Here is a 24,928-nt window from a genome sequence, read left to right as displayed (position 1 = left end):
CTACTCAGAGGGCGTGCTTTCAGTCCTGAGGGAGACAAGGAAACCTACCATTGGAAAATCTTACCTAAGTGGGAAAGAGTTACAAAGTTGTGTCTGGAGAAGGGAAGGGACCCTTGCTCTGCTGATGTCCCCCTTGTTCTCACTTATGTGTGTCAGTTGATCAAAAGTGGACTCTCACTCTTCTGTGAAAGTACACCTTTCTGCTATATCAGCTTGCCTGCTCCTTGATCCCCCCTTGCTAGCCAGGCTTGATGTAAAGCTCTTCCTTAAATGGTTCTTACACATGAGACCACCAAAGAAACCTATCCCTTCCTCCCTGGGACCTTAACTACATCCTGGAAAAACTAACCCAGCACCCTTTCGAACCGGCTGGGTCTTCTTCCCTACAGATGTGTACATGGAAAACTGTCCTGGTGGCTATCGCTTCAGCCAGAAGGGTGTCAGAGATGCAGGCCTTAATGGCCTGCCCCCCCCTACACCATCTTCCACAAAGACAGAGTCACCCTGCAAACCACTCCCTCCTTTATGCCCAAGGTGGTCAATGACATGTCTCTAAACCAATCTATCCATCTACCCACTTTCTTTCCCTCCCCCACTAATGAAGTGGAGAGGATACTGCACTCTTTGGACTTGCACAGGCAACTAAGATTCTTCCTGGAAACCAAACAGCTCTTTGTCTCCTTTCACCTCAGAGCCTTGGGCAAGGCAGTCTCCAAACAAACCATCACATGCTGGATCAGGAAAACTGTTTATCTCTGTTGCTCCCACCATGGAAAAGACCTCCCAGTGGGAGTAAAGGCCTATTCCACTAGGGCTGTAGCCGCCTCCAGGGCTTTTGTGAAAGGTCTGGACATGGCATCCATTATGGGCCACTATCCACAATTTCACCAAACATTACAAACTTGACCAAGTTTCTAGAGCTCAGACAGACAGGATTCTCCAGGGCAATTCAGCAGGGCTTTGTAGAATCCTCTTCAGCATCCACCACCTTCTCATACTCGTAAGCTGTGGCACTCTCCCACAACTAAAATACTGCAATGTAAGAATAGAAGGGCATAGAATAGTTGTGTAAAGTCTTACCATAACCATAGATGCTTCTCTTCCATGTTGCAGTATTCCTTCCCACCCACCATTACCCCCAATTCTGTCTCCTTTAGTCCCTGCTAATACCTGGACCTATCTGTGCTACAGTTGGACACCAGGTCACACACCTGAAAACCACTGGCATTCCTCCTGCTGGGCCTTCTTTACCTGCTGGCCTTCAAGTTCTGAGGGTTGTGCGTGCAGACATCATATTTAAGGCCCCTGGTTTATGGCCTTATGTCTGATGTCCCGCACATGCTGCAACAGCCAAGCTGAAGCTTTTGTATAGGAGCCAATGTACGAGTTGCCTGAGGGCAGGAAATCCCACAACTAGAATACTGCAGCATGGAAGAGAAGGGCATCTATGGTTATGGTAAGATTTTACACAACTATTCTTTTCAAAATGACAGCCACACTTAAGACTTGAGGTAACCCGAAAGAAAGGTTATCCATGCTCAGATGCATGGTGCAGCCTGTGCTTCTGCTGTGTGCTGTCTGGTTTTGTCTCATCTGTATAACTCTCCCAGCTAGGTAAACACTTGATTGCTTTCAGAGAACATTATCTCCTAGCCATTTCTTTTTATCTGTTGTCTCCTGGAGTCATGAGTACTGTGTGCAAAATTGCTATTAAGTATACCTTTATTTACTTGAAAAAAGCCTTATAATATTCAGTATTCTTTTTCATTTACTTGCTTTCTCTTAAAACTTGGTACTAGATGAAGCTAACAGCCTTAATCCATTCATTCTCCTGTCTAAAAATAAGAAAAAGCTTACTTTTTTGTCATGCTCTTTTAACCAGACTTTTCTTTTTTTTTTTTAACATTGTGCTGCCTACATTTCTTAAAACTGAACAGGGAAAAAGAGTGAAGAAGGGAGAAAGAAAAAAAAGGATAAAAAAAAAACAGGATCACCTGTTTACATTAGTATTCCCAGTACAATTAAATATTACTTAGATAACTTTACTTTATAGCATGCAAAGAAAATTATGCACTGTAAAAATAGTACCATTAAGAAAAAATTTGTTTTAGTTAACTTTTTCCCTGCTTTTAGTATTTTTTCTGAACATTAATGACGTGAAGTAGGGCATAAGCTTTGGAGTCCCCTACAAGTTTAACAGTGTCCACAAAAGTCCAATGTATCTAAATTTTCTTGTTCTGTCATGTTTCACAAATGTAAATTTTGCTTTGTAACCCCATATTTGTCAATTTCCAAGTTACTGATTTTATTTCTTTTCATCTCCCTCTCCGAAATCCTCTCTGTTTCATTTCCAACATAGTCTTGATTCTTCTAGTTGACTTTTATGCTTTTTTCCTTCTCTCAAACATTTTGCGTTGAAACATTGGAAAAGGTTTCACTGGCAGAATCTCTCTGTGGTGTTTATTACTAGAAGAACAGGAAGCAGAATCTCCTTTTTCACAGCTCACTTTTTGTTGGACAAACTTTTGAATTTCCTCCTTAGCATGTACTTCATCAAAAAATTATTTTGTCCCACCAGGGAAGAATATTTTGAAGGAATCTGGGTACAGCAGTTTGAATCTCATACCTGCTTCTCGACATTCCCTGAATAGTGGTACAAATTTACTCCTCTTCTGCCTGGTGTACAATGAATAATCATTCTCCACAAACACTTTGCTTTGCTGTCTCCCACTTTAAGTACTTTGTCCTGTCACAGTTTTGTCAGAATCAACTCCTTCGCTGGTAGGATTGTGTCTTTACTATTAAAGGTCTAGGCTGCTTTCTCATAGCTAGGTTTAGAGCATTTACACTTTATGCACTTTTAATTAACAACTCCTGCTGTGGAATACCAGTACAGTTGCTTATTTGTGCTTTCATAAATTTAATAATTTGTTCCTTTCAGCTTCTCTGGTACAGCAGAAAATCTCAGCCTTTCCCTACGTTCTCTGTCATCTAATTCTATTATTTTTTCTAAAATCTCTTCTTGTGTAGTGTCATATTCAGCCAGCCTTTTATTCAATTTGTCCTCTGATTTTTGCAGTTTTATCACCTCATCTGAATATCTTTTTAAAGCTTCTTCCATTTTTGCAGCATTTTGTTTGAGTTGATAGTCCATTAGTGCTTCGTTTATTTTAATCAGGTTTGTGTGCGATTGTCTTATACTTTCTTCTGGGTTATTGGAAGTCATATCTGGAACTTCCACTGCTTTTTGCTGAACAGCTGCAGTACTTTAGCCTGTCAGTGTTTTTTCCTCACCTTTTGTAGTTTATTTTCCTTCAGGTCCTCTATTTCTTTTTTCTTGACATCCAGAAAGTACACTTACTGGCCAGTTACTGAAAATTACCCAGAAATATAAATCCACTGACTTTCTCTACTAAGTTTCTGTTTTCACACTGGAAGAGCTAGAATTAAGCTGTTACTCTATTTACAGCCATGTTGGAAGTCCTCTGGTTAGTAAACTGTTTGATTTTAACGTAGATTGTTTATATTGCAGAAAATTAAGGTGAATGTCACATGATTATTCCTTTGCTCTGCTTGGCTAGAATAGACAGTGAACTATACAAAACTATGAGGAAAAATTGAACAATGTTGGGTGTAATATGTGGCACCTTAAGTGTGAGTGTTGGTAGCTGGTGCGATAGGTATCTCAGAGGAGGTGATCCTTTGTAGCTCATGTTGAACTACAGAAGTTGTTGTTGAGTATTTCGGCTTTTCCCAGTTAGGGGTCGCCACAGTGGAACTCCGGTCCGCTAATGATTGGTAGTTGATTTTTATGTGCCGAGTTACCAGCCCTGATGCACAACCTTCAACGAAGGTATGCCCATTCATGCATGTCTCCACGCAGAAGACGCTCTAGCTGAGAATCGAACCGGACAGCGTCTTACTGTGAGGCGACAAGGCTACCGCAGCACCACCACCACGGGTGTTGAACTACAGAAGTAATAAGGACAATTCATATAAATTTTTTTTTATAAATCTGTTCTGGATGTATTTCTGCTAATTTTCCTAGTTTATAGTTCCTGTACAGTTCAGTATTTGTTTTTTCAAAAATGTTTGTTGTTTTATTTGATATTCTTTTTGAAGTCTAATAATCAGTTGTAGTTGACTGGTTTGAATTAAATTGTCTTTGAAACATCTACACAGTAACTCGAAGATAATTTGATCTAGGCTTTTCTTGAACCACTGTGTTGGACAAAGCACTTTGTGCTCCAGACTCCACTGCAGTTGTTATGGTCTTGTTTGTGCCTTCAGTATTGTTGCAATCACTGTACTGTTGTACCCTGTCTGCGATATTGTGATCAGTCTTCCAAACTTGCATCAAAGATGCCCAGATAAATCCAATGTGATCTGTTGGTTTTGTGACTCATTAAGGTACCACATCCGGATATTCTCAGTCTTTTTAGATTTTGACAGATTGTTTCAGGATACACTAACTTTATCTTTGCAGTTACATAAATGTTATCATTCTTATGATTATTGGCTTCCTTAATAAAACATGCCATTGAAACATGTACCAAGTTTACTTGTTACTTTCTTTAATATGTGAAAATATTTAGAACCTCTGAATAAGGAGGCATACCTCTGAACGTGCAGGCTTTGAGAATTGGTAGAAAGGCCTATGAAAATCTGGACATCTAATTAGCAGAACATTTTAATATCAACTAGCACGTAATTCTACTTGCTCCTAGTGTGAATGTGGGATACTACTTAGAAATATGTTTAAAAAGGGTGACAAAAATGGTGAACTATCACATTATCAAAGTGACAGTGTAAAATCTGTAGACTTTAATTGTATTGAACAATTTTGTCATTTGTTTTCGCTTTTGAAAAAGGGAGATATAAGATTTGTCACCTTTATTTAAGTATTGGTGACACCTATATGTTGTGCTTGTAGTATGCTATTTTGTGTGTTCGACTGCTTCAAAAATAATTTCTGTTAAGGAGGATTCAGAAAATTGGGTGAAGAGGTAAATCAAGCCTGAAAATAGGGGCATACCACCAAAAATAGTTACATCATGTACAGGAATAAATCAGGTCTGAAAATGGGTACATTTCTGCAAAATAAGGAAAACTGAGAGTTCTGATCAGGTGATTCAAACCTGAATGATTGCATGAGGACTGCCACACACAGCCTAGGGCCGCAAGCTTGAAAACAAAAAGTAAGGTAGTTAGTGCTGCTAAGAATGTCTTTTTAGTAGTTTCCCTCACCCAATATTATATTCTGTTGAGGGATTCTTAAGATAGAGAACTAAGAGTTTGAAATTCCTGCTCTGAATGCTTAATGCCTTTTCTTTATATTAGTGAACAGTCCTTTGTTTTGTTAAGTTTAATTTGGATATAGTTATGTCTTTTGCACATGTTATTTACATATGCCATCCTTACGGTAGTAGTTTTAGCTTGTGCCATCACTTGGAGAAAAAGTGCACTTTAATATTTATATTCACATGCATAAACAACTTACATGTTGCAAATCCTTCTTACCAAGCATCCAGGGTCTTCCATCTTACAAACATCAATGTGTGAAAAGTAGTGCATAAATGTGATAACACAATAACTTTCCACAAGTACAGTGGCTAATTTATCTTTTGCTAAATTAGCATGTTACTGTACTTGATAGTTCTCACGTCTGTCATTTAACAGTACAGTTTCTCTAGCTTCCTTGAGCCATTGTGCTTCCTTTTTCTACTTCCCCTTCAGAGATTTTTTGACTGTGAAACCTGACATTTGCCTATAGTTAGTATTTCATACCCATTCCGTTTTTTGCCCTTGATTTAGATGTATATGCATTGAGTAAACACAAATAAGAGCCAGATAAATTGATCAGGAGGTTTACTGCTGCCCGACTACTATGGAAAGGCATGCCCCAGCAGAGACACTTGTGGCTTCTTGCAAAAGCAACATTTTTATTTTTGACGTATTCTATGTTCTTTTTAACAGTTGTCATTCACTACAACATTACATACGTTGCACAGTTCCTGATTTCACATAACTTTCACTCTCCTGAACATTATAATGTATCTATTGTTCCTATGAATTCCATTTATTTCTATATAATTTGCTCTTTCACCTTTTCTAACAATCCATATCCAGTTATTTTATCTCCTTTGCAGTATTCAGTACTTCAGTTACAATTGGTTTAGATTTTGATTTTCTAATTGTTTTTTGGCAGCTGTGAAGATAGGTGAAGGCTGCCAGCCTAGCCAGGTAGAATTTTGTAGATAATTCTGTCATTAGTAAATATTAATATAAGCCACAGGCTTGTTCTCTTAAATGGGAAAAAATGGTGTTAAATGTGGAACTGCTAACAACAATGCAGTCGGCTGTAGGAAAGCTGATAAGTGAAGCGTTGTGTAACTGATGTCAAAACTCGAAGCCGAGATGTCTAAATGAAGGACTTCTTTCTATCGTTTTGAGGCCAGAGTTAATGGCTAGAATTTACATGTATAATTTCTTTTATTGCTCTGGTTTCCTGAACAGCTGCAAGATCAAAAGGGCTATTAACCTTCGAGTTTCTGTAGCCTGGGAAAACAGAAAATTGTTAAGAATGATGTAATGTGAAGCAGCACTGTGTTATCAATTTAAAGAGAGAGAATCAGAGAGAGCATTTTGCATTTGTATTGAGAACATCCAAATTACCAGTATCTGCCTGTGTTCTGTATGTAACTAGGATCTTAGACTTCAGTGTCTCTTTTAGAAATAGCTAGGAAATAGGAAGATTAGACAGATTGTTTTCTGCATTGATGTCAGAACTATTCTACTGTATTATTTTATGCATTTTCCTGTATCTGAACTCTTGACTAGCACTGTGTAGTAAGAAGTATTATCTTTTGTTTATATTATTTATTATTAAATATTTTTCAATCTTCAACTGTGGCTGTTTTGTGTAGAGATAATTTAAGCTCTAAAATACATTACATTTATATAGTGATACTGTCCAAGCTACTCCAATAAGCCTTGACTGTTCAGTTGCACTTACCATTTGGATAGTCATATTGCACAGTATAATTGGACACCCTTTGATAAGGGCCTTTTTAGTAGCTGATAAATATTAGTGGGTGGTGACAGTGATTTCTACCTTATAGTCTGGGTAAAAGGGGCACATCTGGAGAACCTGTGCCAGCCTTCCCCAGGAGTGTCTGTGTGGATGTCCTTCAAGAATGCAACTGCAGTCATAACATATGGGTTGTCCTGCCTCAGGCAGCCCTCGGTCGGCCGAATTCCAAAGTCTGGGTCCGGCGTCGGCTGGTGTCGCCTCCTCTCCGATGTCACAACGGCTGGAGTATAAAGGCATCGGCTGACGCCATCTTCTTCAGTCTTTCTTGCCGCGCGGTGCCCAAAGCAGAAGCAGTTCGCAAGTGCCGGTCGGTCAGCTCCTGTGTTTTCAGTACCGAAGTCATCTAAAAGCTAAGTACCCCGTTGGGGAACATTTATTCTTGCCTCAGCAGATGTCAGAACAAATTGAGAAAGTTAATAATTGTTTGTCTTGTGGTAAACAAATACCTCATAAGGACTTCCATTCTCTCTGCCTTCCTTGCCTGGGCCCAGACCACGACGTCTCGGCCTGTGCTGCCTGTGCTTGCTTTAATAAGCGCACTCTCAGGCGCCAGGCAAAATTCGCCGAGGACTTTTTTGGTGAATCTTTTGCGTATATCATGCCGTCGGATCAACCGACAACCCAATCTGCTAAAAAACGCAAGGACCGGGACCGACATCCTCGGCCCACGTCCACTACCGATGCTACTCCTAAACCCTCTGCTAGTGCTCCGGTCCCTTCGGAAGTGGTAAATCAACCGCTCCAGGCCGAAGAGACAGCGTTAACATGACCTTCGGTCTCTGAGATCTCTCCGGTGCCGGTTGTTGATTTTCCTCCGGAAACCGAAGTTCTGGATCTACCCGACACCATTTCTGTGGACAAGGTTACGCCTGCACGTGGGGCTGCTAGGCCTCCTGTATCCATGTCCATCAAGGCCTTTGCACGTGCTAAGGCCACCAGTCAGGCCAAGGCCCATCCTAAACCTGCTGCCCAGGCCCCTTCATCTGATAAACAGGTCATATCTCTGGCTGCAGATCTTATTTCCCTTATCAGGGGGTCTCAGCCTCATCCGGACAGGGGTTCTCAGCCACCTGCAGAGAAAAGGCCTAGAACTGAGCAGGCGGACGACCTCTCTTCGGATGAAGCCTCTGGGGATTCTGAGCATTCTGATACCCAAGAAGAATCCTTCCAGGCCTACGAGGACTCTGATGCTGAGGAATCAATTCCCTCTGCCTCCCCTCCAGAGGATTTCTCATTTTGTGAAGTCCTGCATTCCATGAGAGAACATTTTCAATGGCAGGGTCAGGAATTCTCTGACTCCAGGAAAAGGCTTTGTACCTTCCTCAAGCTTCCCCAGCACAGACCTTTGGCTATTCCACCAGTTATGGATGTTTTGAATGATGTTTTCTCTGACTCGAGTGCTAACCCTGATTCTCTTCCTCCTGCTCATGTCAAGCCGGACAGATATTATAGGGTCCCTGACACTCACAAGCACCTTTTTAAGGCCCACTCTGTGGACCTAGAAACTATTTCACAGGGCCCCAAGGGAGTGGCTACCTCCTCTGCCAAAAACCCACTGCCAGCGGACAGAGAAGCAAGGTCCCTGGAGAGATGGGGTAAAAAAGTATATACCTCTACTACCCTAGCCATGAGGTCACTTAACTGCCTTTTTCACATGTTTCAGTACCAAGATTTTCTCCTGGATGATTTACAGAAAAACTTAGCCTCTCCTGAGCCTATTGATAAAAAGGCATTGCAGGATCATATACATAACACTCAGCAGGTTAATAACCATTTTCTTCAGTGTGGTTATGATGCACTGGAAGCTTCATGTAGGGCAGCTATGACTGGGGCTGTGATACGTAGACATGCTTGGTTAAAGGATCAGTCTTTGCCTGACCATGTTAAAGTAAAGTTACTGGATGCACCTTTGGAAAAACAGAAGCTTTTTGGTGCTAATGCACAAGATGTATTGAAATCCATAGAGGAAAAAGCAAAGTCAGTTCAGACAGTCAAGGATTTCCTTCAGGTTCAGCCACCCAGATTCAGCAGAAACTGGCCCTCAAAGAATTGGTCCTTCCCCGGCTCAGACAAGTTTCAAAGGGGAAAAAGCAGACATGCCCGAGGTAGAGGGCAATGCCGAGGATCTTACAGGGGCCGCCAATGGCAACCTCCAAATCAAAGAAGTGGCGCAGACAGTTCAGCTGCACCACAAGGACAATCACAATGACTTGAATTTCGTACCGCCTACAAAGGTTCAAAGAGAAGCACCTTTGGGCGGAAAATTATCCTTATTCTCACAAAACTGGCATATCTTAACAAAGGACAACTGGATTCTGGATTTGATAGACAAAGGCTACAGATTCCACTTCCACACATTACCAATAAGACAAGGCATGCCAAACCTGCCACATCATCAAAGGGCAGAGGCTCTCACTCAAGTTTCCAAGCTGTTAAGTATAAAAGCAATAGAAAGGGTTCCTCCTCAGGAGCAAGGCCAGGGATTTTACTCAAGACTGTTCCTTGTTCCAAGAAAAGAAAACAAATGGAGACCCATACTGGACTTGTCAACTCTAAACACTTTTCTCATTGTGCCAAAGTTCAAAATGCTGATGTTGCAGCAACTCCTTCCCATGTTGGGCAAGGGGTCTTGGCTGGTCACTCTGGACCTCAAGGAGGCATACCTGCATGTCCCAATCAGACACAGCTGCAGAAGATACCTCAGATTTCTTGCAGGGACAGAGCATTATCAATTCTCAGCATTGCCGTTTGGCTTATCTACTGTGCCCAGAGTGTTCACGAAATGCCTGGCATCAGTAGTGGCAGACTGCAGGGGATTCAAATATATCCCTACTTGGACGACTGCCTCATACAAGCAGACAACAAACAAACCTTAAAAGAAAATTTGGACTATGTCATGCATCTACTGCAGGCCTTGGGATACACAGTCAACATTCAGAAGTCAAAACTACTGCCATCCCAACAGATTATCTTCCTAGGAGCCAAACTGGACACAGAAAAACAAATGGCCTACCTCACAGAGGAAAAACAGCAGCATTTACCAGAGTACTTCAAAGGCCTAGCAAAACTATCCCAGCTGACTGCAAGGAAAATCCTGCAGGCCCTGGGGTTCATGGCATCTTGCATACTTCTGATACCTTTAGCAAGACCTTATATGAGAAAGCTGCAATGGTATTTAAAAAACTTAAGGTCTCAACACAGCCAAAGCCTAGAGGATATAATCCCACTTATTCCATGTCTGCAAAAGGAATTTTTATGGTGGGTTCAAGCCAGTCAGCTAAACAAAGGCATGTCTTTCAACAGACCTCAAGCAGGCCAAATGATTACAACAGATGCCTCAGACCATGGATGGGGGGCGCACATGCAGGGCAGATGCATTCAAGGTCTTTGGACGCCAAAGGAAAGACATCTGCACATAAACCAAAAGGAGATGTTGGCAGTGATACATGCAATCGAGACTTTCGAAAAATCACTACGACAAGGGCATTTGCTAATAAGGACAGACAACACCACTGTCATGTGGTACATAAACAAGCAGGGAGGCACTCATTCTTATCCCCTCTGCAGACGAACAATGCTTCTCTGGGAAAAATCCCTGAGCCTGAAGATACATTTACAATCCCAGTTTGTACCAGGCAAGGACAATGTACTGGCGGACAAGCTGAGCAGAAATTTCATGGATCCACACGAATGGATGCTGCACCCTCACATTTTCTCAACTGACAAAGACATGGGGAAGACCGGACATAGATCTTTTTGCTTCCCACTTAAATCATCACCTGGAAAAGTTCTGCACAAGGACTCACCATCCTCTAGCCTGGAAAACGGATGCTCTCTCTGTCAGCTGGAATTCTCTAAAAATTTATGCATTCCCTCCTCTGCCTCTGCTGACCAAGGTGATACTGAAGATCAAAGCAGAACAACCAACAGGCATCTTGATAGCTCCAGACTGGCCAAGGCAACACTGGTACCCATTGCTATTGACCATAACTCAGACCAAACCATGGCCTCTGACCCTATGGCCCCTGCTCCTAACACAACACAATTACAGGACTGTACATCAAGACCTGAAAACATTACATCTGACAGCCTGGAGGCTACCTTGACATCTCCACCTAACTCTCTTTCCAAATCAGTTCAAGAGATCTTGCTGGAAGCACGCAGACCTTCCACCAGAAAAACCTATTCAGCCAAGTGGAAGAGATTCAGCATCTGGAATGCCAACAGGGGTCAGGACACAGCATTACCGAGTATACCTCAGATATTAGAATACTTGGCAGAGTTATTTCATACTGGACTTTCATACTCTTCAATAAAGATTCATGCCTCAGCAAGCTCAGCAAAATACAACTGTGACCCTCCAGTGTTTTCTCATCCTTTGCTAAGACAGTTTCTAAGAGGGATAAAGAATATCAAACCTCCCAGAAAACAGCCAGTACCTGCATGGGACCTCAATTATGTGTTGGAAAAATTAACTCTTCCTCCATTTGAGCCAGCAGCAACTTCAGAAATGCAAATTCTTTCATGGAAGACTGTCTTCTTATTGGCAGTCACATCTGCAAGAAGAGTTTCGGAGATACAGGCACTCATGGCAGTGCCTCCCTTCCTCATTTTTCATCAAGACAGAGTTTCTCTAAGAACCAATCCTACATTCATGCCAAAAGTTATTTCCAGGGTGTCTCTAAATCAAGCTATTCACCTGCCTACATTCTTCCCCAATCCTCAAAATAAGGGGGAAAAACTACTGCATACTTTGGACATACACAGACAACTATGTTACTACTTGGACAGAACTAAGGCCACCAGAAAGTCTGACCAACTGTTTGTAGCCTATGCTGCTGGAGTACAAGGAAAAGCAATCTCCAAACAAACAATTTCAAAATGGATTGGACATTGCATCAGATTCTGCTATTCTTTCCATGGAAAAGGTGTGCCAGCCAATATTAAGCCACATTCCACCAAAGCTATAGCCACTTCCACAGCCTTCCTAAGAGGAGTGGCAACAAAGGACATTTTAGAGGCTGCTACATGGAGCTCCGTGCATACATTTACCAAGCACTACAACCTGCCCTTATACTCCAGATCCCGAGCAGGCTTTGTTTCGGCAGTCCTGCAGGGGATTTTAGCTACACCATCCTTATCATAGTTCCATCCACCCCCAGCTTGGCTATGGTATTCAACCCATATGTTATGACTGCAGTTGCATTCTTGAAGGACATAGTACAGTTTTGTATCTACCATAAATGTAGATGTCCGATAGATATGCAACTGCAGTCAGATTTTCCCACCCTCCTACCCCTCTGTTTCCTTCTTTTTGGGTCCCTACCCCTTTTCCCATTAGCTGGGGGTATTTCCTATGGTGTATCTGTTTATTACTGTTGTGCATGTTTGGGATTATTTTTATCCATTTACCAAATTTAGCCTTCCATGGAGGGCACCTGGCATCTGGGGCAAGAAACACTGAAGAAGATGGCGTCGGCCGATGCCTTTATACTCCAGCCATTGTGACGTCAGAGAGGAGGCGACACCAGCCAACGCCGGACCCAGACTTTGGAATTTGGCCGACCGAGGGCTGCCTGAGGCAGGACAACCCATATGTTATGACTGCAGTTGCATATCTATCGGACATCTACATTTATGGTAGGTACAAAACTGTACTTTGTATATAACTCATCTCAAAGTGTGTGTGTGTGTGTGTGTGTGTGTGTGTGTGTGTGTGTGTGTGTGTGTGTGTGTGTGTGTGTGTGTGTGTGTGTGTGTGTCAGCTACTGGGGCAGGGACGCGAAGCACAGGTTGGACTGAGAGGGTGCTGGAGGTTTTAGCTTGCCCACTAGGCTGAGATTTGGACCATATAGCTGTGCCAGTGGGGAGTCTTATTGTGGATCTGGAGAGAAAGGGAGAAACCAGCCCCAGACTGACTGTGATCTCTGTGTGCTCTTAAGGGAAATTGTACTTCACTGTGTTTGTATTTGTTATCCTCCCCTATGTGTACGTCCCTCACTGGTGTCAGTGGTGAGGATTGAGGCTCCTTGATTGCTGGGTCAGTGCACGAGTGTCGCATATTAATTGGTGGCAGTGGTGGGATATCCACGCCACATATTAATTGGTTGGCAAATACTAATTGGCTTGTAGTGGAGTGGGTAGTGTGAATTCCTGTAGCTTGTGTACAGTGACCACTGAAGGTGTTTTGTACTCTAAATCAGCCATGCAGTGAATACTCAGAGTTCAGGTCACAATTGTTTTATTTCTTTTGTTAGTTTAGTTAGTCAGGGAGAGCAGCCAAGCATTTCAGCAGAGGTGTATGGAAAGCTGTCAAGGAGACAGTTGGCTGAGATGTGCCAGGCTAAAGGACTGGTGTAGGGAAACCTGACTAAGGCAGACATGATTACAGCTTTGGTCAAAGCTGCAGCAGAAAACAGCAACAAGGAGGGCAGTCAGACTGGCTGTGGAGATGTACAACACTCAGGGAACGGACAGCTCAACCTTTGTGCAGAGGACTTATATGGAGCTAAAGAGACTTGAGTTGGAGGCCAGATGTTTGGAAATGGAAGATGTGAAAAAGGAGCGGCAGAGGCAGCATGAAAAGGAGATGCTGCCTCTTCTCCAGAGTCACGGAGGTAATGGGGAAGGGATTAACTAGACCACAGAAACACAAAAGGTCAGTAAATTTCTTCCACAGTTTACAGTACAGAGGGGATAATTTTGATAGTTTCATTCATATGTTTGAGAGGGGTATGTAAACAGTATGATGTTGACCAAAGGCTCTGGGTACGGTTCCTGACCCCCTTACTCCATGGTAAAGCTGTAACAGTTTGTTAGAATTGTTTAAGCTAACACCTGAAATGTATAGGAAAAGTTTTGTGAGCATAGACGCAAGGCAAATGAAAGTGTGTGAATATGTTGCTGAACTGAGCACTTATTTTCATAGGTGGGTGAGTGTATGTCAGGTCACCACTTTTGAAGGGCTGGCAGACCTTTTGGTGAGGGAACAAGCCCCTTGGCACTTTGCCTGAGGACATGAGGATCTGGTTAGCAGATAGACAATGTGGTACTTCAGAGGAGTTGGGGAAACAGGGAGACCTCTACCTAGCAAGCAGGGCATCCCTGCATAGGAAAGGGACTCCTATGGACATGGACTGCTCATGGGTCTAAAGGAACCATTGTTGGGCAACACAGACTGCCCCAACAGAATCTGCCAGTAGCGGGGGAAGACACTAGTCCAGGTACACATCCAGGACCTAGGGTTAACAGGGAGACCTCTACCTAGCAAGCAGGGCATCCCTGCACTGGAAAGAGACTCCTATGGACATGGACTGCTTATGGGTCTAAAGGAAGTCTTGGTGGGCAACACAGACTGCCCCAACAGAATCTGCTACTAGCAGGGGAGACACTAATCCAGGTACACATCCAGGACATAGGGTTAAATGTTTTGAATGCAACCAGTGGGGCCATGTGGCATACAGATGTCCATGGAGGCAAGGTGGGGAACAAAAGGTGACAGAGCCAGTAGGTGGGAAAAAAAACGCCAATAGTAGGTTGTCTTGAGACAACAGGGGTACCGAACTACCATCCTGCAGATGTCCTGATATGGAAGGATTTTGATGAGGCAATGCCATGTTTTTATGCAGTTACACGCAGTCAGGCTTTGAGACAAGCATGTGGGTCTGGTAGCCCGGGGGAGACCCAGAGAGACTGCACACTTGCAGCCAGGACTGGTGAGGTGGTTACTTTGGGGAGGAGGCTATGGTGTAGCAATGAGATTGAAGGTGAGCCACAGCTGCTGTGTGGGCACTGATGTTCCCTTGGACAGAGCGACTCCAAAGGTAGAGGTGAGTAGTAGTACCCAGGCTGACAGTTAGGCACCACTGTCAGAGGGTGCCAGACTTCCTGTGGACTGGGAGCTGGAAAGGGTTACAGAGAGAGAGTTGAGACAGGCTCAACTCTCAGACCCTACATTGCAATGCCTGAGGCAGGTAGCTAGATAGGTAGGCACCTGTTTCTCAAGGGAAGGGGGAATCTATACTGGGACAAAGTGTTACTATATAGAGAGTGGACCCCTGAAGGAGGGATAGAAGGTGAGAGGGTACAGCAGTTGGTGGTGCCTAGATCCTACCATCTGGCGCTTCAGTCCATAGCCTATGATATTCCCTTTGCAGGTCATATGGGCATAAAACGTACAAAGAGATGTATTATGCAGAACTTGCATTGGTCTGGAATTTCCAGAGATGTAACAGGGTACTACAGGACCTGTGAGCTATGCCGAAATGTAAGGCAGGAGACAAGGTGAGAGCTCCTTTGATGCCTTTGGCTGTGATTGAGGAGCCATTTCAGAGGGTAGCTATGGATATTGTGGAGCATCTGAGTACCCCAAGTTCCACAGGGAAAACGTATATCCTAGTGGTAGTAGATTATGCTACAAGATACTCTGAGGCAGTGGCTTTTTCCTCCATTGAGGCAGAAAAGGTGGAAAATGCTTTGTTAGAGATGTTCAGCAGGGTAGGTTTCCCAAAAGAAATATTGACTGAGAGAGGTGCCAATTTCATGTCAGGCCTGCTGGCTTTTCTGTGAAAGTACTGTGGGGTGAAGCACCTGAAGACCACCCCCTACCATCCCGAAACTAATGGTCTGGTTGAGAGGTTAAACTCTACAATCAAGTCCATGCTCCGGACAATTCCAGACCATTTTAAGAGGGAGTGAGACAAATATTTGACCCATCTGTTTGCTTACAGAGAAGTTCTCCAGGAATCCACAGGTTTTTCACCCTTTTGAGTTGTATGGGCACAGGGTGAGGGGACCTCTAGATTTAATTCAAGATGAGTGGGAAGGTGAGTGTGACTCTCACAAGGAGTCTGTTGTGGCATATGTCCTAAACCTTAGGAAAAGGTTCAGGGAACGTACAGGCTTGGCCCAGGAGAACCTGGCAGAAGCCCAGCAACAGAAAAAAGGTATGGTATGATAGGAATGCTCAAGCTAGAGAGCATGCTGTAGGGCAGCAGGTAATGGTTCTCATTCCTGTCAGACACAACAAGCTGCAAGCAGCTTGAGAGGGACCTTACAAGGTGGTAAGAAAAGTAAGTGATGTTAACTACATGGCAGAACTGCTAGGCAGGAGGCAGGAGCACAAATTATACCATGTTAACATGATGAAACCTTACCATGATAGGGAGGCCCTTGTGCAGTGGGTTGCAGGAGGAGTCTGAGGGAGATCTGGTGACTGATCTCAGTGATGCTTGGACTGATACCTCAGTGGAAGGGTAGCAATATCCCAACAGCTATCTCCTACCCAGGTTTGAGAATCTGAGCAGAGTTACAGGAGTTTGGGGACATGTTCACTGGGAAACTAGGGTGCACCCACCTGGTGCAGCACCAGGTGGATACAGGACCCCAAAGGCCTATTAGGCATGCCCCTTATAGGGTGCCAGAGAGAGTTAAACAGTCTCTGAGGGAAGAGATACAGGAGATATTGGAATTAGGGATAATTCAAGAGTCCAACAGTCCCTTTGCCTCCTCAGTTGTGCTGGTGCCAAAGAAGGATGGCAGCACCAGGTTCTATGTGGACTACAGGAAATTAGTCACACAGAGTCAGATGCTTACACCATGCCTAGGACAGATGAGGCCCTAGAGCAGCTGGGTGGGGCTAAGTATCTTACAACCATTGATCTTACCAAGGGTTACTGGCAAGTGCCCTTGACTCCCTGTGCTAGGAAGAGGTCAGCTTTTGTTACTCCTTTTGGCTTGTATGAGTTCACAAAGATGCCATTTGGGATGAAAAATGCCCCAGCAACTTCCAGAAGCTGGTAGATTATATCTTAGCAGGAGGGTTTGCCCTTGCTTACCTAGATGATATTGCCATCTATAACCATTCATAACAAGAGCACCTTCAACATGTCAGGGAGGTGCTGGGCAGATTACAGAGGGCAGGGTTGACCATTAAGCTGAGCAAATGTCAGGTGGGTATGGCAGAGGTCTCCTACCTGGGACATAGAGTGGGGAGTGGTAATATCAGGCCAGAACCTGCCAAAGTAGAAGCCATTCAGGCATGGCCTGCACCTGTTACCAAAAAGCAGGTGAAGCTATTAGGGGACAGCAGGGTACTACAGAAAGTTTGTCCCCAGTTATAGTACCATAGCTGCTCCCCTCACAGACCTGACAAGGAAGAACAAGCCAGATAAGGTAGTGTGGACCCCAGTATGTGAGCAGGCATTCCAGTAGCTTGAAGAAGATTTGAGAGGAAACCCTGTGTTAGCCAGTCCAGATTACAGCAAAGACTCTGTTGTGCAGATGGATGCTTTGAACCATGGGGTGGGGGCTGTACTTAGCCAGATGTCTTCAGAGGGAGAAGAGCATCCAGTGGTTTATCTCAGTCACAGGCTCCAACGCAGGGAGGAATGCTATGCAGCTGTAGAAAAGGAATGTCTAGCCATAGTGTGAGCACTGCAGAAACTTTAGCCTTATCTGTATGGAAGAAAATTCACTGTAGTGACAGATCACAATCCCCTAACATGGTTAAGCAGAGCCAGCCAGCAAGATGCCAAATTGTTAATATTGCAAGCATATGATATGTCATTGCAGCACAGCAGTGGGATTAGCAATGCCAATGCATATGGGCTCTCAAGACAGGGAATTGGGGTAAGGTGTACTCGGATAGACCTAACCCTCTCAAGCAATGTTTCTCAAGGGTCACTTGAAAAACTAGCTTGAGTTCTCCAGGGGGGAAGCTATGTGAAGATAGGTGAAGGCTGCCAGCCTAGCCAGGTAGAATGTTGTAGATAATTCTGTCATTAAGTATTAATATAAGCCACAGGCTTGTTCTCTTAAATGGGAAAAAAATGGTGTTAAATGTGGAACTGCAAAAGTGTAACAGTGCACTCTGCTGTAGGAAAGCTGATAAGTCAAACATTGTGTAATTGTCTGATGTCAAAACTCAGAGCTGAGATGTCTAAATGAAGAAATTCTTCCTATTGTTTTGAGGCCAGAGCTAATGGCTAGAATTTACATGTTATAATTTCTTTTATTGCTCTGGCTTCCTGACCATCTGCAAGATCAAAAGGGCTATTAACCTCTGAGTTTCTTGACAAACCAGGAAACGACTAAAAACCAACAGGGTAAACACCGCAAAGGAATGAAGAACAAACTTTACTCAAACTGTTTAATAAAATCAAAGGGCAGTAAAATCCAATACATGTAAAGCGCTTTTCGTCCAGTCAAGTGACCGTACTTCATCAGACAAGGCAACAAATTACAGCACTGCTTTTTATATGTAAAACAATCCCCCTCCCATGTAGTTGTTAACCAATAAACATACCCTAATTCATATTAAACTCCATCTGTCAATTAGTCATAAAAGGTCATATAAAGTTTTTTAACATTTCAATTCAGGCACAGCACTACTAACCCTAAACAATTAGTTGTATGTGTATTTAAAAAGTCTTTGTCACAGTTTTATCTAAACTAAATAAAAATCAAAGTCAAAATTCAGATATTAAACAATAAATAGTGAATAAAGTCAACTCATACCCCCTAAGGAAACTTTAATACCTAAAGGCTAGTGTCATGTAGCCAAACTTCTCAATTTCAAAATACATATGATTGATGAGATCTAATTTAAGCAGCCTGGCTGTCTGGTAGAGTCTAAACATAACTGCCTTTCCAGCAACAACTGGAAAGGACCCCCCTTAATGTTAGATGCAACCTGCCCAATGATTCTAAAGTGAAATGTATAGGATGGGTGGCTAGCAAAGTGTCTTGCCAACGCATTCTCTGTTTTACCTCTGTTTATACTGTAGGTATCTCTAAGTTTCCTGTCTGTTTTCCCGACATAGGATGCTGGACAAGCTTGACACTGGGCTAGGTAAACCACAGATTTGGAATTACAGTTGTAACTACCATCAATTTTGTATGTCCTATTCCTGATAATGAAAGTAGATCCAGGGGCAATATGTTTACAAAAATTACAAGATTCGCACCTCTGCATCCTTGGTGTCCTATGTACAGTGTTTTCAGGCATCTCTAACAGGGCCTTTATATTTCTACCCCTTCTGAAAATCATAATGGGATGGTCACCTATTTTTTCTACAGTTTCTCTTTCAGTAACTAGTAAGTTCCAGTTCCTTACTACAATGCTGATACTGAAAGCATCCAAGCTGAAAGGTGTAATAAAGCTCACAACATAATCACCTCCATGGGTTTGTACCTCTTGCACCATACCTACAGGGCCAGTCGTGTCAACCTGCTCTGGTACCCCTTGGGTTCCGTCTGTGTCTATTGCAAGGTGAACACATAAAATAGGTTTATAAACCCTATTTTTCTTTTACGTTGCACTTCACAAGCTATGTCCATGATCATAGTCTCAGGGTACCCTCTACATAAAAACATGTGTTTTAACACTTCACATTCCACAATGAAGACCCCCCTCTTCAGTAACCATTCTAGCTGCTCGCACCAACTGACCCTTAATTACTGATCTTTTTTGGTGGGTTGGATGCGAGCTTGTAAAGTGCAGTAGTGAATTTGAGTATGTTTCCTTACGATATATCCTTGCCAAATAATGTCTTCTATTTTTATCTTTCCTTAAATCTACATCTACGTATGCAATCTTATCGATTTGAAAGTTGCTAGTTAACCTCAAAAAAATAGTTGTGTTGTTGAAATAAATAATCATTTGTTCAGCATCAGCTGCGTTCCCTTTAAATATGACAAAGATGTCGTTAAGGAATCTAGTATGTAATCCGATCTTTGCCAGGATATCAGTACAAGAAAAAATGTACTGCTACTCCCAATGGGCCATCACCAAGTTCGCAAAACTTGCTCCACACGATGAGCCCATTGCTACACCCACTTTTTGTAGGTATATCTCACTATCAAACAACACAAAGTTGTTTGATAAAATGATGTCAAGGAACTCTTCAATGAGTCTCACTTCAAAATCTGGGGCCCCATGCCATCTAATTCTCTCCAACACCCATTCTAACCCTATCTCTTGTGGAATCGAAAAATACAAATCTGTGACATCAGTTGTAAGGAAATTTGCATCCTCTCTATATTCATGTTTATTAATAGCAGTGAGGAATGCCCATGGATCCCTACAAATATGCTTCTCTTTCTCCACGTATTTCTTCAAGGTAGAGTCTACCAACTTTGCAATGGCATAAGTAATAGATGACCTAGTATCCACTAAAGCCCTCATAGGGGGGTTACAAATACACATGTATTTTCGGAATACCAAATAGAGAAGGGATTTTCGGTGCAAGAGTAGGCAAGTAATTAAATGTATGGACAACTATCATCCAATCAATGAAAAGGTCATTCAAAAAAATTTTAATCCGGTTATATGCCAAATGCAATTCATTCAAACTTGCTTTTTTATGTGTCACTTTCCAGAACAACACTTATTCTCTTGTTATAGTCTCCTATGTTCATAAGTAAAAGCCCACACCCCTTATCAGGCTTAAGTACTCTTACCGGTAGGGATTTGAGTAAGTGTAGTGCCTCTGTTTCCTTTTTAGATATGTTACAAGTCTCAAATTTAGTAGAATGGTTAGCTAGTTTCCTATAATCAAGTTACACATATTCTCAAACAACAATAAAAGCGGATGTAAAGGAGGGTTGTACGTACTTAAAACCTTCACATCACTATGTTCCACAGGGTTACTGCCAAACAAAAGGTTCAAATTTAATTTACGAGTGTACACTTTCAAGTCTAATATAGTCTTAAAAAGGTTAAAGCGTGTTGAAGGTACACATGTCAACCCCTTTGAAAAGAGTTCAACTAAGTTTGGGTCTATTTCAAAACTAGAATGGTTGTAAATTTTAAAGTCACCATCCTTGTTCTTGACTAATTTACATTCAAAGTAATTCGATAAGCCCATAGAATCAAGTTTTACCTTTTCCTTTTGCAGCTATTCTTGTAAATCTTGTTGGTCCCCCTTGTATTGTACACCCGTTGATGGTTCTGCCCTCTGGTATTGTGAAAACCCTGGGACTCCTGATGCTGCTGCTGAAAATCATCTTTTATCCAAGAATTATTGTTAGGTTTCTGAACTGGCGTACTAGCAACCTGCATATTCTGCTCCTCACCGTCCCAATTACTAGGCCCCAGACCAGGTGACATCACTTCCTCATTGTTAGCTTCTACATTAGCGTTCTGCGTGTAAGGGTGTGTAGTTCCTCGACCTTTCTGGTTCCTGTTCTGTGAAGGAGGTGGTTCAGGGTACGCAACCCCATTCTTATAGTCTTTAAGGTCTCTGTTTAGTTTCCTAATTTTAGTCTCCATACATTTACTAATTTGTTGACTAATAGATGAAAATATTATTTTATAATCGAACTGGTACTGCAAAGAATCACTGTTTAACATAATCTCCATATCCAGTTCAGTTATCTCTGCCGACAGGCTGTCTGTCATCACATGATAATGTTTACACATCAAATCAATGAGTTCCAAGCCATGCCTATTAAATAATTGTATTAATTCTGAATGGAAGGCAGACCCCGCCTCCATCCCTGTAGGGTATTGCCAGGACCGGAGACCCTTCAGTACAATGCCCTCCTTATTACATTCAGTAAAATAGTTGACCTCCAATTGCAGTTTCTTAATTTTAATAACTTATAATCCAATACCTTTAGTTTGGAGGTTAACGACATACTTCCCCCAGCCAGTGGTCCCTGGTGAAAACGTTCATTGCTGTTCTTAAGAGTAGGTTGGTCCCTTAACCAACCTGAAAGGTCAGGGAGACCAATAAGCCCCAAGGAAGATTGCTCCGGCGGCACACTTTCAATCAGTGTATTGCAAGTGTTAACCACACCACCCTGGGAAGAAGCAAGATTGCCCAGTTTCGTGTTACTCTGATCCATAGCTGTAGAAGTAGCACTGTTAGACCCTTCACTCGGTGCCGCCACATTCGCATTGACATTGACGGGATGCAGAGTGTTTGAGTGGTTCAACTGAGACAAACTATCCAGCTGAACTGATAGCTCTAAATGCTGATTCATAATGGCCAAAAGGGTAGTAAGGTTACCCATCTCTGCTAAAAGCGGTTGAGATGCCTGGGAGGGCTGAGAAACCAAATTTAAAGAAGTATTCAGTGTTCCTTCAGTGGACATCATGACTCGACAAACCAGGAAACAAGGAAACAACTAAAAAACAACTGGGTAAATGCCACAAAGGAACGAAAAACAAACTTTACCCAAACTGTTTAATAAAATCAAAAGGCAGTAAAATCCAGTACATGTAAAGCGCTTTTTGTCCAGTCAAGTGACCGGACTTCATCAGACAAGGCAACAAATTGCAACACTGCTTTTTATGTGTAAAACAATCCCTCTCCCATGTTATTAACCAATAAACATGCCCTAATTCAAATAAAACTCCACCTGTCAAATAGTCATAAAAGGTCATAAAAAGTTTTTTAATGCCCTGTTAGAGATGCCTAACCACACTGTACATAGGACACAGGGATTTATAGGTGCGAATCTTGTAATTTTTGTAAATATATTGCCCCTGGGTCTACTTTCATTATCAGGAATAGGAAGCACAAAATTGATGGGAGATACAACTGTAATTCCAAATCTGTGGTTTACCTACCCCAATGTCAAACTTGTCCAGTATTCTATGTCGGGAAAACCAACAGGAAACTTATAGAGAAAGGGTTTACAAACATAATTACAGTATCAACAGAGGTAAAACAGAGAATGCTTTGGCTAGACACTATGCTAGTCACCCATCCCATACATTTCACTTTAGAATCATTGGGCAGGTTGTATCTAACATTAAGGGGGGTCTTTTCCAGTTGTTGTTGGAAAGGCAAGAGTTGCTTTGGCAGTTAGGTTTAGATTCTACCAGACAGCCAGGCTTAAATGAGATCTCATCAATCACATGTATTTTGAAACTGAGAAGTTTGGCTAGGTGACACTAGCCTTTATGTATATTAAAGTTTCCTTAAGGGGTATGCGTTGACTTTATTCACTGTTTATTGTTTAATATCTGCATTTTGATTTTTATTTAGTTTAGGTGACACTGTGACAAAGACTTTTTAAATACACATACAACTAATTGTTTAGGGTTAGTAGTGTTGTGCCTGAATTGAAATGTTAAAAAACTTTTTATGACCTTTTTATGACTAATTGACAGGTGTAGTTTTATTTGAATTAGGGTATGTTTATTGATTAACAACTACATGGGAGGGGATTGTTTTACATATAAAAAGCAGTGTTGTAATTTGTTGCCTTGTCTAATGTCACTTGACTGGACGAAAAGCACTTTACATGTATTGGATTTTACTGCCTTTTGATTTTATTAAACAGTTTGAGTAAAGTTTGTTCTTCGTTCCTTTGTGGCATTTACCTCTGAGTTTCTGTTAGCCTGTAAAACAGAAAATTGCTGAGTGATGTAATGTGAAGCAGCACTGTGTTATCAATTTAAAGAGAGAGAATCAGAGAGCATGTTGTGTTTGTCTTGAGAATATCCAACTCACCAGTGTCTGCCTGTGTTCTGTATATAAGTAGGATCTTAGATTTTATTGTCTCTTTTAGAAATAGCTAGGAAATAGGAAGATTAGACCGTTTTCTGTATTGATGTCAGAACTATTCTACTGTATTATTTTATGTATTTTCCTGTGTCTGAACTCTTGACTAGCACTGTGTAGTAAGAAGTATTGTGTTTTTATTATTTATTATTAAATATTTTTAAACCTTTCAACTGTGACTGTTTTTGTAGAGATAACTTAAGCTTTAGAGTACATTGCATGTATATAGTGATACTGCCGAAGTCACTCCAAATAAGCCTCGACTCTTCAGTTGCACTTACCATTTGAATAATAATATTGCACAGTAGAATTGGACACCTTTTGATAAGGGCCTTTTTAGTAGCTGATAAATATTAGTGGGTGGTGGCAGTGATTTCTACCTTATAATCTGGGTAAAAGGGGCACAGCTGGAGAACCTGTGCCAGCCTTCCCCAGGAGCATCTGTGTGGGTTGTATATAACTCTTATCTCAGTGTGTGTGTGTGTGTGTGTGTCAGCTACTGGGGCAGGGACACAAAGCACTGGCTGGACGTTTTAGCTTGCCCACTAGGCTGAGATCTGGACCCTATAGCTGTGCCAGTGGGGAGTCCTATTGGTGATCTCGAGAGAAATGGAGAAACCAGCCCCAGACTGACTGTGATCTCTGTGTGCTCTTAAGGGAAATTGTACTTTACTGTGTGTGTATTTGTTATCCTCCCCTGTGTGGATACCCCTCACTGGTGTTAGTGGTGAGGATTGAGGCTCCTTGATTGCTAGGCCAGTGCACGGCCGTCACAGCAGCCATTAGCACTAAACTTAGTAAGGCCTTGTGTCTTGGTAATTCAGATCCTGTATGACATCTCAAAAGAATCATTTCCTTAGGTGCTATTACTACACCAACATGTCTAACAAAGTGCTCTAGGGAATTGTTGCAGTTTGCCAACTTTTTACCTTCCAAAAAAATATATATATATATATTTCCAGTTATCTCTCAATTTCTTATCAAATGAACAGCATTTGGTATCTACTTGAGGAAGAATTCTCTAAAGTCTGCTTATTGTATAAAAATGCTTAGCAAACATTTACAAGGCAAAATCCTAAGGCTTCCGGACTTCGTTGCATACTTGTGGGCCGTAATGTTGAAAACAACACAACGCAGCTTTGAGACAGTTGGTACTGCCTAGTAAAAAAGAAATAAAAAATGTTATTTTTATATCGACATGATAACAAGACAAATAGGTATGGCTCTGCAAGTTATATAGTTCATTACTTTTTGTTTGACAGAATGTTTCAGCATAATGTCCAGCTAAGTAAGTTAACTTGGCAGGAGCATCCTTTTT

At 42.1% G+C, this 24,928-nt stretch overlaps 1 protein-coding gene across 1 annotated transcript in view; it reads left to right on the top strand.

Moving 5' to 3' along the window:
- LOC122792799 (extracellular matrix organizing protein FRAS1-like) overlaps positions 1 to 24,928 on the top strand; it is a 4,352,848-nt gene that overhangs the window by 973,789 nt on the left and 3,354,131 nt on the right. The gene's annotated exons all lie outside the window — the stretch shown is intronic.

The sequence above is a fragment of the Protopterus annectens genome, chromosome 2.part0 (genome assembly GCF_019279795.1).
Source record: "Protopterus annectens isolate FY-2018-M chromosome 2.part0, PAN1.0, whole genome shotgun sequence".
NCBI lineage: Eukaryota > Metazoa > Chordata > Ceratodontiformes > Protopteridae > Protopterus > Protopterus annectens.
This window is presented reverse-complemented; position numbering and strand designations above follow the sequence as displayed.